This window comes from Mesoplodon densirostris, chromosome 15, assembly GCF_025265405.1.
Source record: "Mesoplodon densirostris isolate mMesDen1 chromosome 15, mMesDen1 primary haplotype, whole genome shotgun sequence".
Classification (NCBI taxonomy): Eukaryota; Metazoa; Chordata; class Mammalia; order Artiodactyla; family Ziphiidae; genus Mesoplodon; species Mesoplodon densirostris.
The window spans coordinates 20,066,708-20,082,356 of NC_082675.1; positions in this window are offsets into that span (position 1 = coordinate 20,066,708).

The following is a 15,649-nucleotide window of genomic DNA, read 5'->3' on the forward strand; positions in this document are numbered from 1 at the left end:
AATGAGAAGCCCGCGCACCGCAATGAAGAGTAGCCCCGGCTCGCCGCAACTAGAGAAAGCCCGTGCGCAGCAACGAAGACCCAACACAGCCCAAATAAATAAATAAATAATAAAGTGTGCTGTTCAGTCTGTTTGCAGGGTGTCAAACAGTCACCCCAGAAAGTTCCCTCATGAAACCCCAGAAAGTCCCCTATCTGGTCTGTTAAGCTTTTGATCGGTCCATCAAATCTGAAGGAGAGCCTTGCTGGGTAGAGTACATTCTTGGCTGTAGTTTTTTCCCTTTCATCACTTGTAAATATATCATGCCACTCCCTTCTGGCCTGCAGCATTTCTGCTGAAAAATCAGCTGATAGCCTTACGGGAGTTCCCTTGTATGTTATTTGTTGCTTTGCCCTTGCAGCTTTTAATGTTGTCTCTTTTCATCTTTAGTTTTTGCCATATTAGTTACAATGTGTCTTGGCGTGTTCCTCTTCGGGATCGTCCTGTATGGGGCTCTCTGAGCTTCCTGGACTCCGGTGACTTTTTTTTTCCCAATAAACATGTAGATTTATTTTAAATCAGTTTGATACATGATACAGATTGGTTTTGCAGTTCTTAATGAACTGAAATAGAAATTTCTAAATACAGCAGTGTCTGTGTGTGCAACAAATATCTGTAAGGTAAAATAAGGGATTTTAATAGAACCACAATCTACATGAACAAATCAGATGAAAAATCTGAAAAGGTTTCTATATACTTTCTGGATTTAAAAAAAATTATTAATGGATCAAGATACTAAACTGCTAAAGGAAGAGGGGAAAAGACTGAGTTCTGTTGTAAGAGCTCTTTTTGTAAAATCTAATTCCATATTATGATTCTGTTAGAGCATTATTCAAAATTACAGAAGATGAGAGGCTTCGTCAGCTACATTTTCACAAAAATAGCTATAGTGTTAACATTAATGTGTGGCAAAGTATTCCTATCTAGGTAAGTGACAATTATACCATTGTAGCTAATTTTTACCACTTTGGGAGAATGGAAATTCTGTATATTTTCAACTGAATCGTGTATCTTAAAGCACTCACTAAAAACTAACAGCCATGGCACCATAATAAAATTTTTTGTGAGGTACCTAAAATATTACTACTGAGGGAAACAAAAATGTGAGGTAAGCCTACCTTTCCCCCCAAATCTTTGAAGCCAGAGATTTTAAACAGTTAAGGCACTTGAAAACATTAGGTATATGTACAAACGTACAAGTAAAACAAACTTCAGCTCTACCAGCAAGTAAAGAAGAAACAGTAAATCTTCATTTTAAGAACATTTAATTATGTAAATGTAAGGAATTTTGGCTTATGAAATGGACCAAAGCAACTTGTCATTTCTTAATATAAAAATTGGAACACCAAGTGCTAAACTCAGCCACTGTAGGCTAAAGAAACTAAAACAAAAAACCTTAATGACCTAGAAAAGCAAAAGCTCATTTTAAACTGATTTAAGCCTCTGAATTAATCCAATGTGTCAAAGGCAGGGAAGAAGTATCCCTCTAAACCTGAAAAAATTACTGCTTCTTAAGGAAGCTAAAGAAAAGTATGCATGCTTATCATACTACAGGAATTGAAACTAAGAAGAAGAAAGGATGGAAGAGGAGACAGAAAAAGTACAGTTTTATCCAGGGCAATCATCATTAAAAATCTACAGTAATCTGATCAACTAAAATTTTTTCTGAAGTTACACTGCTCACATTTGCTGTCTCAAAATGATTGTCATTTAAAGAGTTAGTACATGATTCTAAAACAACTTTTTTGCCTTATAGAAGTTACTTTTCAAGAAAGTTTGGTGGAAATCCTTTTAAGGTACAACAGTGTTAGGATAATTTTTGAAGTACAAAGGAAAATATAATTAAATCAACTTTATACTTTTTAACAGCCATAAGCAAAATGTTGGGAGGTTCAGTAGATGAAGGCTTTCGACTTTGTATAACATCCTTTAAGTTACTCAGGCTTGAAATAAAATAGGTAAGTTTTCAATTAAATACTAACAGTATGGTATCTAAAAGCAGGTTTACTACTGCTCACATCAACAGTTACATCCTCAGACCAACCTTTCCCTTCAGTAATGTGAAAGAACAAGTCACCAACATTTTAAGTTACAGTCTACCTTTCAGTCTGTCTTTTAAGGCACCTTTATTTTCTCAATGATATGAGGTGCTTTACAAGTATGAACAATAACCTGCTACACTTTAATGTTTTGTATCCTTTCCATTCATTCTTTAAATCTGGAATGTAATTCCCTGTGTGGCATATTTTTTCTAATGTAGAAAAAATAACATGAAGCACAAAATTTTACTCTGAGGATACTAAATTTATAAATTTATTCCACTTTTGCAGTGATAGCCCAAAATCCACCTGATTGACGCTCATTTGGCACATTCTTCTGGTCACTAAACTACATCCTGAGTTAGGATGAAAATAACGCAGCTTTCAGGCTTTAAAATGACTACATTTAAATTGCCAAAAGTGTCATGAGGTTGTCTGCTCAGGACAGTGTTTTCCTTCTCCAGGTTAGGAAAGGTTTCAGCTCTTGTGTCTGCAAATATGTTCTCAGGCCCTTTCTCTCTCCTCCTTCTGGGACCCCTATGATGCAAATATTAGTGCCCTTGCTGTTGTCCCAGAGGTCTCTGTCCTCATTCCTTTTCATTCTTTTTTTTTTAATCTATTCAGCATCAATGATTTCCACTTCTCTATCTTCCTGCTCACTGATCCATTCCTCTGTCATTCAGTCTACTGTTGATTCCATCTAGTGCATTTTTCCTTTCAGTTATTGTAGTCTTCATCTGTCGCCTCATTTTGCCTAAGTCGCAGTTGGTATTTTTATGTATCTGGTAGGTTAGTTACGTTTCCTGACCTTGGAGAAGTGACCTTCTATAGGAGACGTCCTATAGGTCCCAGCAGCACACCCCCTCTTCTACACTCAAGCTATATACTCTAGGGGTTCCTCCTATGAGGGCTGCGTGAGTCCTTCTGTTGTGGCGGGCTGACTATGTGGGCAGTCTGCTAGGCTTGGTTGGCCCCTGGTCCAGTTGGTTGCCAGGCCCTGCCTTGTGTGGAGGCTGCCAGCCGCTGGTTGGCGGGATGAGGTCACGAAGCAGCTGACTGCAGAACCCCAGGGGGCTCTGGGGCTAGTACTGGCTCTCAGGTGGGTGGAGGCAGGGTCCCGTAGACTCTGGGGCTGTTGCCCCCCCACTGGTGGGTGAAGCCAGGTCCTGGGGCTAGTGCCAGATACTGGCAGGCAGAGCTGGGTCCTGGAGTCTGGCGGCAGGGCCCAGGGGTCCCAGAGCTGGTGTCAGCTCACAGGTGAGGGGGGCAGTTCCTGACACAGTTGGGTACAGGGTCTGGGGTGTCCTGAAGCTTGTGTTGGCCTGCTAGTGGGCAGGGCTGGGGCCCAGCTGGTCCCAGGGCAGGGTCTGGCTTGCTGTCAGCTGGCTGGGTCCGCAGGCTGCAAGGTTGTGGTTTTCTTGCATCTGACGTCCGCCCCAGGTGGGTGGAGCTGGTACAGAGGCTCCCCGGGGCGGGGCCGGGCGCAGGGGATTCTGGGACTGTAGGCGGAGCTGAGTTCTGGGCCCTCTGGCGGGCAGGGCTGCGGTGAGGCCTCCGTGAGCTTAGGGGGTCTTAGGTCAGCCTGACTGCTGGTGGGTGGGGCTGTGTCCCCACCCAGTTAGTTGCTTGGCCTGAGGCGTCCCAGCACTGGTGCCTGCAGGCTGCTGAATGGGGCCAGGTGTTGGTGCTAATGAGTTGGAGGGAGGCGCCCATCATGGCGGCCGCCAGCAAAAGCCTCCACCTACGTCAGCGTCCACGCGGTAGGAGCTCCCGAGAATTGCTGCCACCAGTGCCTGTGTCCCCAGCGTGAAACGCAGTCACCCCCCCCGACCCCACCTCTCCAGGAGACCCTCCAAGACCAGCAGGTAGGTCTGGCCTAGGCTTGTATCAAATGACCGCTTCTGCCCCGTATCTTGGAGCGCGTGAGATTTTGTGTGGGCCCTTTAAGCCCTTTAGGAGTGAAGCCTCTCTTTCCCCCGGCCCCCTGGGACTCCTGAAACGAAGGCCCGCCCGCCTTCAAAGCCAAATGCTCTGGGGGCTCGTCTAATCTGTGCAGGGCCCCGGGCTGGGGAGCCCGACGTGGGGCTCAGAGGTCTCACCCCTGTGGGAGAACCTCTGCAGAGTAATTATTCTCTGGTGTGTGGGTCGCCCACCTGGGGGTATGGGATTTGGCTATATCACGAGTCTACCTCCTGCCCGGCTCACTGTGGTTCCTTCTTTAGTGGTGGAAGATCTTTTCTGGTAGGTTCTGGTCTTTTTCATCGATAGCTGCTCTGCAGACAGTTGTGGTTTTGGTGTGCTCCTGAGAGGAGGTGAGCGCAAGATATTCCTACCCGGCCACCTTGGTCCCAACCTGTTTCTACTCCTTTGAATATCTAGAAGTTTTAAAATTAATCTTGTGGCTTGTGTTCTGTTTTATTGCGCGGTGCTGCTTCAGCCCCTACCTGCCTCTGACATCTCATACCACTTTCTCATTCACCAACCCTGCGACGCTGGCTTCCTGGCAGTTCCTTTCCTATCTTTGATCCTCTCCTCATGCTGTTCCTTGTGCCCGGAATGTGCTTCCCCGTGATGGTCACGTGTCTGGCTCCGGTCTCGTCGCTCAGATCTCCGCTTAAATGTCCTCTCTTCTCAGAGTCTAAGTAGGTGTCTTCTGATTACTTTATACCTTACTCCCTGTGTATTTTCTTTATGACCTGAATCACAAGTTGTACTTTAGTTACTGGTCTGCTGTGTGTTGTCTGTATCACCCACCAGGCAGTAAAACCCACGAGGACAGGAACTGTTTCCTGGCCTGAAACAGGAATGCAAAGTATAATTGTTAGAGGGTTGCCCTGAAAGGACTTGGGGCACAGGCTGAAGAACCCCCAAACTCTAGACCAATGAGATAAGTGTATGATGGACCCCCCAGGTCATACAATTAAGGCTTAGATTTACATGTAGTATATTATTATTTTTATCATTATTAGCTGGGGGTTAAAGGCACAGGGAATTCTCAGGGACAAAGGAGGGCTCTTGTCATCAGCCTACAGCATTTTTCTCCATCAGCAGAAAGGAAGGTAATGCAGAAACTGACAGACTTTCTCACAGCTGGGACATCATTCATTGGCTCCCCTATCACCCTGGGAGCAAAAGAAATCTCAATTCTTTATCATGATCTATAGGACTATCCACACACAGTTGATGTGCAGTTGTTTGTTAGAGTGTTTGCTTGTTATCTCCCCACATTGTGAAGAAGGAAACTTGAAAAAAAAATGGATAGATGTGTTAAGGGAAGAGCAGACTCATGGGCTGTCCCCAGTTGTCAGTCAAACCCTGTACGTCTCCAACGTGACGCCTTGCCCCCAGCCCAGAGAACTATGTGTTCCTCCAAATGGGGTGGCAATGGAAAGCAAGTCACCCATCTGGAGACCAAAGAAGCATTTAAGAGCAGCAGAAGGCAGAGAGTGAAGTGAGGGAAAGAGGGACAGTAATTTAATTTAAATGCAATTGCTTCGAGGATGGTATACACAGCCTCTGGATTTGGAAAGATTGAGCGGAGAGGATGCACTTTCAAAATAGGCCACTCCAAAGTCACAGGTCTCATTTACCATTTGTTTAAGCGTCGGGGAGTACAGTACATTTATTCACGGTGAGATAATGAGTGCAGATGCAGTTTGTAAACTTTAAAGTGCTTGGCAAATAAAAGGCAGTGGTTATTTTGCAAGCGTAATGTGCTCCTCCTGACAGAACATAATAAAGCTTTCATAAATGCAGAGTTGTGACCATTTCGGTCAAAGCTGAATCTCATGTGCCCAGCTCTGGGAGACACTACTACAAACTTGTAGGACAAACGACTGGCTGGAGAAACAATAATCACAGGGGTTCCAGAGGGCTGTGTCTCTGTTCTGACCACACCTCCATGTGGCCTTGGTCAAGTCACTTCACCTCTCTGATAACCATAAAGCGGCCTCATAAAGCTGCCCCAAGGATTCAGTGGGAAAATGCATGTTAAATACCAGGCACAGCGGCTGGTATACAGCAAGTGCAAAAGAGTGGCAGACCCTCTTTTGCACTGCAAAGCCACAATCCAGACTTAATACCATGGAGCTTCTAAATTGAAAGAGCAGCTGTCCTTGTAAAGCCATTCTGAATCAGTGCTTGAGTTGACTTCAGTTCTTACAAGAAATGGCCTCAGAAAAACAACCCTGTTAATCTCTGGTGGGAAATTAAACTATAAAACAAATAAACAAGGGTGAACACACCCATCAGGCCACGGAGATGCGTGCGTGGAAAATGATGAGCCATCGTTACATGCACAATCCCGCCTACAGAACCACTGCAGAAATACAGCTGGCAGCACGGGGAGCACGAGCCATTTATCCGTGGCTGGAGATGGACTCACAGAGGGGCCTGGGGTGTCACCATTGTACACCGCAGTTATGCAGTACAGGCTCCAGGGTCCCGTCAGAACTGTGGCATGACGGGGCAGGGTGGCCTCCTGGGGAGTTTTGACATGTGGCATGTTCTCAGAGCTCATACAGGCTACAGGCCATCTGGAGAAGCTATTTAAGGCTCCCTTCTGCAGCCCCTTACTCTGCAGGTGTTGGGTGAAAGGACAGTGGGAAGGAGAATAACTATTTGAATGGATAAGGACTTTGTAATAGCGGCGATGGGAGACTTCCCTGGTGGCACAGTGATTAAGAGTCCACCTACCAATGCAGGGGACACGAGTTTGAGCCCTGGTCCAGGAAGAGCTCACATGCTGCAGAGCAGCTAAGCCCGTGTGCCACAGCTACTGAGCCTGTGCTCTAGAGCACACGAGCCACGACTGCTGAAGCCCGTGCGCCTAGAGCCCGTGCTCCGCAACAAGAAGCCACCACAATGAGAAGCCCGCGCACCACAACAAAGAGTAGCCCCCGCTCTCTGCAACTAGAGAAAGCCTGTGCGCAGCAACGAAGACCCGGTGCAGCCAAAAATAAATAAATAAATTTATTTAAAACAAAAAAAAGTGATGATGGGGTGGAGAGCTGCGCGTCTTATTGTATCTGAATTCTGTGGACAGGGTGCAGTAGGAATGAATACGGCAGGCAGAAGAACAGCGGGATTCTGGCACTCTCCAGTTCTTGGCAAGTTTCTCACTGTGCCTCATCTTGAGTTTCCTTGTCTTTACAATGAGAGTCGTAATGAGCCTTAGTTCCTTGGGTATTCACATGAATGAAATGTTAGAACAGTGCTAGGCTCATAGAAAATGCCCGACACACATTAGATATTTTTGCTCATGGGCAGTAAGAAGGGGGTGGTCTGAGAAGGTCCAACAGTTAGCGGACTCCATGGTAGGGTCTGAGGTTGGATAAGGTTGGGTAGAAAAGTTGCCAGAAGTAATTACAAACTGTGTCAAGGAGAGAGTGTTCAGGGCAGGCACAGTTCTGAGAAAGGGAGGTGAAGATGAGAGCTCAGGGAACAGAGTGTTCTAGACTTGTGTGATTGACAAGGAAGGCTTGGAAGCAGACTGAAACAAAAAGACTACGGTTTCTTGAGCATCTCCTATCTTCCAGATGCATGCTGAGTATTTTGTGTACATAGTGTTACTTGATTCTCACAGCAGGCGAGATATAGATCCCTGTTCCCATCTTACGGTGAGAAAACAGAGGGCTGAACGTCACGTAGCTCATGAGTGAAGAGATGGGATTTGAATCCAAGCCTATCTTTAATGAGTGCAATTTTCTTCCTAAAAAGTTTCATTATAAAGTAAGACCTGCCTATGGAAAAAATAATAAGTACCCCAAAATATGCAATAAACAATGTTTCCTTCCCGCTTCCACCCTGGGCCTGTTCCCCAGAGGTCAAAGCTCCTCATGATCTATGTTAACCTCTCCTGAGGTATTTTTATGCCCAGACAAGCATAAAGGCAAAGTACACAAGCTTTAAAATAATTAGAAAAACACAACTAGAGCAGGTTTAATAAATGTTTCCACACTTTACTTTTCGGCTCCTTAAAAATATGCCTAGGAGATTGTCCTGTATCAGCCTAAAGAGGGCCCCCAGAATATGCCACTGCATGAATCAACAGTAATTTTTAACCAGTCCTGCTTGATGGACATTTAGACTTTTTCCAGTCTTTTGCTTCTGTAATTTTGTAATGAATATCCTTGACTATATCTCTGAATACATGTTTGCAGTCATTTGTAGGATAAATCATTAAAGGTTAAATCAAAAGATTAAGTACATTTTGGGTCTATTTTGGTAGGTATTGGTAAAATCTAAAACTGGTATGGTTTCCCACTATTCTAGAGCTCCGTCTTCTCTGTGGCTGGCTAAGCTGGAGGTTGGCTTGTTAGGGGTCAAAGGCATAGGTTTGGGGGCTGGGAATCCTTCCAGCTTGGCTGCAGGGTGTTTTGAGATGGTTTTGATCATTTCACACATTATCTTCTTACAGAATAAGAAATGTCACTTCTGTTGATACAGCTGGTTACCAAGGATAGAGGTGGCAATTCACTAATTTATTGTCTATCGTGTCCTATATTGCCCTGATGCTGTTTTAACAGGAAAGATGGGACTCGTGGATGTATATTATCAGCTTCATTCCCTCCCCTCGCCGACCAAGGACAATTTTGCTGTTGTTTGTCCAGCATTCTCACCCTTCCTCCCCTGGTCCTCAAACATGGATTATGCAGAAAGAAGGAGAAATCATTTGGGGGAGAACTGAGAGGTGGGGTTGGAGAGATTTATTTGGGAGGGGAAAAAAAGTGGGCCAGAGAAGAAGGGAGAAGAAGAAAAATTGACAGATGGGGTGCTGAGTTTGTGAATAAGAGTTGAGGCTTGTAGGAAGGGTAAGAAGGAAATCACTCTGGGGCAGCTACCAGATGGGAGGATAGGAGTAACTGGGGAAGGGAGTTTTAAACATGTTGCTGTGGTTTATGAATTGGGTGTCTCCTTGAGAGAGAAAGGTAAAGGAATTGCTTGCTAGTACTCTTGGGTTGCTGGACTCTGCTTCCCTGAATGTCAGACGACTACAGAACCAGACCGCATGGTCCTCCGGGATTTACTTGGGTCACGCTCTTATTGCTGTCAACATAGTCAGTCATTCTCATCACCATTACTACTATCTGCTAAACCCATCTGTGTACATGATACAGCATTAGTGTTTTATATAGTTTTCTTTTTTATATATATTACATAGTTTTTTTTTTTTAAACAATAAGGTAGGTAATATTGCTGCCCCTGTTTTACAGAGGAAGAAACCCAGGCTAAATGTGGTTCAGCATTTTTCCCACAGCCTCATGCGTGTCAAGATCAAGAAGCCCAGATTCTAAGCCCCTGTCATCCTGGTCAGCATCTTATTAGTGTAATCTGTGCAAATACAGGGAGGAGGGAGGTGCTCAATTGGTACAATATGCCTTTCAGTCTCTTGGGAGTGAACCCAAAATTCATGGTTACTGAAAATTTTCCTGGGGAGCCGGAGAGCTCTCTTGGGAGACCGTGAAACCTCAACTCTTAAGAATTGCGTAAAGGACACCAGGGCTGGAGTGCACTGGTGGTTAATGGAAATTGCACGTGCAGCCACGTAGAGGCGAGGAGGTTGACTGATGCTCAGAAACGATGAATCCAGGGGCAAAGAGGTGAGACCGTGGAATTGGACAGGGGCAGCTCGTGAAGGGGTTTGAATGCCAGGCTAACGGATGTGGCTTTGTGATAAAAACATGAGAAGTCTTTGAAGAGTTTTGAGTAGATTTTCCTCCTAAGAAAATCACTCCGGCTGCAAAGGAGGTGATGCGTCAGAGGGGCAGAAGGAGAGGTTGGGGACAGCGGAGATGCTATTGCAGAGGTCCAGGTAAGAGATGGTGTTGGGTGAACTCAGAGAGGAGGTGATACAAAAGGTAATACTAGGGCCTCCCTGGTGGCGCAGTGGTTAAGAGTCCGCCTGCCGATGCAGGGGACGCGGGTTCGTGCCCCGGTCCGGGAAGATCCCACATGCCGCGGAGCGGCTGGGCCCGTGAGCCATGGCCGCTGGGCCTGTGCGTCTGGAGCCTGTGCTCCGCAACGGGAGAGGCCACAGCAGTGAGAGGCCTGCGTACCACACACACACACACACAAAGAAAAGGTGATACTAAAACCTAATCGAGTGCGGAGGTGGAGAAAAAGGGCGGATCCCAGGATGCCTCTGAGGTCGTCAGTTTGCGTGACCGCTATTTCCCCGGGCCACCGATGCGCATCGGCCCAGAACAGGGAGTCCCAGGACCATATACACATTCTGCAGCCCCAGGAGACAGTTCTGCAGCACCGCCTACTCTCTGGGTCTCCCGCTAATGATGATTATAATGTAATCATAAATTACATTGCCTCACCCCCACGTTCACAACTACATTTTTGCCTCCTTCTTATTCTACAGTTCTAACCTCTGGAAAGGGGATATCAGAACTTTACCTGGGCTCCATAAAATTAGCTATGTGCCCATCCAACTCCTGAGTTCTGGGTGCTTGGGTTCCCTGCCAGGAATATCTGCCCATGCAGCAGAGCCCCATGCCAGGGACACGCAATCCCCATTCCTCTGATGAATTTGGATAAACATATGTTGGAGAAGCAATAGAGAGTGATCTCTCCTTGATGAATTAGAGTGAGCCACGTTGAAACTGGATCACTCAAGCTTCAAATTTGGAGACAGCTTCCAGGGGGCATGGGGTGATGGAGGGAGCGGGCAGGCAGAGTTAGGAAATTTCAAATCACCACGGATGCTTAAAGCTCCTTGAGGGGAATCTCCACATCACACTTCTTCCAAGTTGGCAGGTAAACAGGGCTGAGAGCACTGGAGAGAAACTGAGCCTTCTTTCTTTATGGAGCCCAGAGAAAGAGTAACTGTTGAGACGGCGTAGTAAAGGCTAGAGCTTTGGCACCAGTGTCAACGACATGGGGACAGAGCCTGGCCCTGTCACTTACCATGGGACCTGAGTCCAGAGACTTGACGTCAGGGTCTCATTTTTCTCATCTATAAAATGTAAGATAATGGTGTTACCCACCTCCTCTGGTATCTTAAGGATCTGATGATGTAATAACACATAGGAAGTGCATTTCAGTAACACAAATTTTGAGCATCAGTTATGTGCCAGGCACCACTAAGCATTGATCACTGAAGAGGGCAGATCGAGACTCTGTCTTCATAAACGGACAGTCTAGTAGATCATAAGCTCTTCACCCCCATCAGGCTTTCTGACCTGGTGCGTGTCAGGCTCCACGCTAGGAGCTCTCATTTATAATATATGAGCCCCAGTAAGAAACTAAGAGGTGAGTATCGTACTAGCCCAGCCTCTTTTCTCTGTAGAACAGTAAGTTCATTTAGGAATGAGACTGACACAATGCTCCATCCACCTCATTGTTTGCCAGGTCCTTAGCTACTGAGTACCCCTGTGTAACAGAACAACCCTGCCTGCTAAGCTACTCAGGGAGAGGCTATCTTGTATCACTGGCTTTTTTTGTAACCTCATTACATTCTGTTTACTGATGTTGGAGAGAGCTTGTGTTCTGGTCTAGGCTGAGGAAGCATTAAAGAAGGACTTGTCTCCTTCAATCCTGTGAGAGCAAGGTTGCTAAGGAGACCATTGTCATATTAACTCAGTAAACACTGAGATGCTGATGACTCTAGTGAGGAGAGGTTTTCTCTTTTGAGATTGAAGGGGGAAGGCCATCATGGAGATTGTTGCCATCCTGTTGGCAAAGGGGATCAAATCACTTTGCAATTCTTTATCTTTCTGTTTGTCCGGAGGCTAGAAAGGAGTCATGGGAGATGGAGAAACTCCATTGTCATCTTTTAGCCAATGGAGAACTCTGGGCTCCCTAAGGTTACTCTGGAAACCCTGTGCCTTATACTTAGAGCAAGCTATTAAAAAAGAAAAAAAAAAGGCAGGAGAAAATAAAGAAAAACAAAATCAGGAGAGCCACTTTGGGAGAACGTGCCCGCCTCTTTGTAGCTGGGTTAGATAAACAGGTTCCTGATGAGGTGAGGGCTTGGATGTCAGGCTGGTTTGAAGACACAGAAAGGATTCCACCCTCCTGGAGGAACTAATCCTATGCCTGAGATGAGCTCATTTTGCTTGCTTAGGAGAAATAAAGTGAAAGTGTGAATCTATTCCCTGACTGATTGCAGACTTGGATTAATTTAAAAAGTGCCTAGGTATGCATTCCTTGCAATAAAGTATTTATCATAGGATGAAAATGATTGATAAGATGAGTAGTATTCCAGCTCACGGGAGATTTGAGTTCTGTACTCTAAAGGATATGGATTGATCCAAAGTGTATCCAAATCTGGGGAACTCTCCCCTGTGGTTGGTTGAGGGTCTGTTATAAGTACAGAGACTGGGTCTCTATGAAGTCAAAATAGGAATCTACCAAAGAACTCAGTGCATCCACAGGCTTTGGCTCATGGAATCATATATCCATGGATTGTAGGTGCTGAATGGAAACATGATGATGATAGCACCAATTTCAACTTGCAGAAGGATGGTTTGGGAGCCAGAAAGGTTCGATTCCTTGTTCAAGGTCAAACAGGCCATAAGTAGAACCCAGGTCTCCTCACTCCTAGTCTTGTTTTTCACACCAGGAGAGTGTTGGGTTTTTTCATGGTTTCAGGTGTCTTCATGGAATTTACTCACAGTTGTGGCATCATGTGATCTCATCTCCATTTGTGCCACAAGAAGGCGGACCAGATACATCAGCTCCTGCTTCCCTTTTCTTTATCCCCTGCACTTGTACAGTACTTAAGCATCTCCGTCCCCAGCAACTTCAGTTCCTGCTCAGCTCTTTGTTGCCTGTGGTTCCTGTTCTGGCCGATCCCTGCTGAGCGAGCCAGGGTGATAGACGGACGTGGGGAGAGAAGATGGACAGCTACCAGGGAAGAATCTGTGGTTCGGAGGCCTTTTGGTGACACGCACACACAGAGAGACCAAAGAAGAATGGCTTTTTCAAACAGCATAAATAGAAAACCATGGAGCCTCAGTGCTCGCTGCTACATAATGAATGTTCTTGCCTTTTCTTAACAACATTTTAAGTCAGTAATTGGCCCAACAGGGGACACGAACTGTATACCGACTCACAGAATAGTAGAGAAAAATCTCAGAATGGCATCGCCTCCCACCAAGAGAGCTGCCTGTGTGCCGAGCCCTGTAGAGACACGTGGCTGGCATTTAGAGGAGCACAGACATTCAGCATAAGAAAGGGCTGTGGAGGACAACCATCCCTGGGGTCCCTGGCCTTTTCTACATCAGAGGGTTCTTTGATATGTCTCCCCCTTCCCATGGGCCTCATGTTCTAAAGGATGCAGCCAGCAAACTAAACTGCTCTGATCATTTGGAAAAGGATGTGTTTCCCCACAGAATAACCACGGATCTATGTAACTAAAGATCACTCAGTTAATAGGATGCTTCTAAAAGAGAAGTGGTCCATCCCATCTAAAATAATAATGATACCAATAATGATAGGATGTATTAGATGCCTCCTGGGGCCCCACCCAGGGATTGACAAACCTTAGCTTACTTAATTTTTACTAAGTGGTCATGAGTGGTCATTTCACAGTTGAGGAAACTGAGGTACAAAGGAGTTCTGTAATTTGCCCACCAGGCTCCAAACTTGGGTTGATCTGACTACAAAGTCACTCTTAACCATTGTATGCTGCCGCCTTTTCATTAGTGTTTTTGCAATATGGACAGTCATTTGGGGAATGTTCATTAGTTTCATAAGCTTCTGCAAGGTTGGAGGTTCCAGGTGAAATATTTTTGTTTGGATCTCAACATTTCTCTTCCTAGTTAAGGCAGTGGAGGCCCAGAGGAGTTAGGATTTTGCTCAGTATCAACCCAGCTAATTAGCAGCAATGCTCATTTTAAATCCTGTCTTTTCTAACTTGGTTCTGAGCTCTTCCTGTCTCACCAGCTTCAGCAAGTACTGGTTGACCACCTACTAAAGGGACAGCAGATAAGTAGCATGTATGTCATCACCCTCCCAGCCTATATCTGCTGCAGACATTACTAATCAATTATGGAACTCTTCCTGCTGAGCCTGGATGTAGTTTGAGGCAGGCACTCCTGATCACCCAGATTTGGGAAATGAGATAAACCCTATTTACTGTTGTCACCACGCACAGCACTGTTCAAGGCCTTCCAGACAACACAAAATAGGTACGAAATGAATATCTGCTTTCAAAAATGTTACTGCTTTCAGAAAATTTTATCAGTCCAAGGTCATTTCTCTCAAAGTACTAGGAAAGACCAAGTTCAATGCTGGTGAGTTTTAGAGACAGATAAGCAGTGTTTTGAGTTGACGTCCATACTCTGCTCACAAGGCCATGATAAGCCAGTATGGGAGCGGGGACAGGGACCACCAGGAGCGGACTGGGTGCGAATGGGAGGAGCTGTTAGCTGAGGGGCCGGTCAGTGTGAGACAGCGGTAAGACTGGGGTCAACCTGTCGGTGCACGGGGCTGAGGACGGGGGTGTAAAACCTGACAAGAGGAAGCTGAGGCTGACAGCTGCAATACATACATATTCAGGAGCTCCAGATGAGAGAGCTCTTCTCCTGCCCTCCCACACCCTCTCCTCTTTTATGTGGTGGTTGTATAAATGGAAGGGTAATAGAACTAGAGAGAAGGGTCATAGAATGTTGGCCTTCACAGAATCTTTGGGGCCTCTCTGAAGGAGACTTGGACAAGGACATTTCCTGAGTGATGGATGCCGTGTGGTCAGCAAATTTGGTCAAGATTCTTCCAGCCAAAGTCTATGTCATATGGGTTGTTACTGCACCTGCCTGAGGGCCGTGGCTGCTGGGGTGATGGCTCATGGGAGCATTAGTGAAGGGGGTGAAAAGAACAGAGGGAGGAGGACCAAAATGTGGGGTGAAGGAGATGGTGGGGGCTAAAGGCTGGGAAGTCTAAAGGCTGGGAAGAGAGGGCGCATGCGGATGCCGAAATGAGTGGCTCCATTTCCATTTGGAATTCCAAGAAATAAGGGCTTTCTAAAGAAGTGTGTCTTCGAGGGAAGAATTCTATTTCATGGATGTGTCAAAGTTTTGTACCAAGCCCCTCTCCCCGGCAAGAGGAGCTCAGGCATTGTCTGCACCCAGAGCTTGGGGAAGGGGACAGCGTCTCCCTGCACTCAGCAGCTGCTCTCTGCACCATTTTGGACCAATTCCAGCTTGAATACATTGCCACTGCCTGCCTAAATCCACCCTTAAACCCCAAGAGGGCGTCTTCGAGAATTATTCTCACAATTCCAGAGACATAATGAGCCTCTTTAAACCAGTGAGAGAGCAGCCCTTGACTGGTTGTTTGTTATGTTCAATTCAAAATCAACCCCCTGCTGTTCAAGCTTCCCTCGTGCCTGGGGCTCTTGGAAGAAGAAATTACATGTTGTCCTAGAGAAGGTTGGGTATGGCGTGTGGGTCCAGGTTACAACATGTTGTCGCATCTGAAAGGCACATGGGGTGACAATGTAGTAGACAGTTGTGACAGCCTAGGAAAGGTTTTGCACATCAGAATTCTGGGGGAAACGATTTTAAGCATAAGAATATTTTTAATTTTTTTTTTTTATGAGCTTTGCGATTTGTACAGCC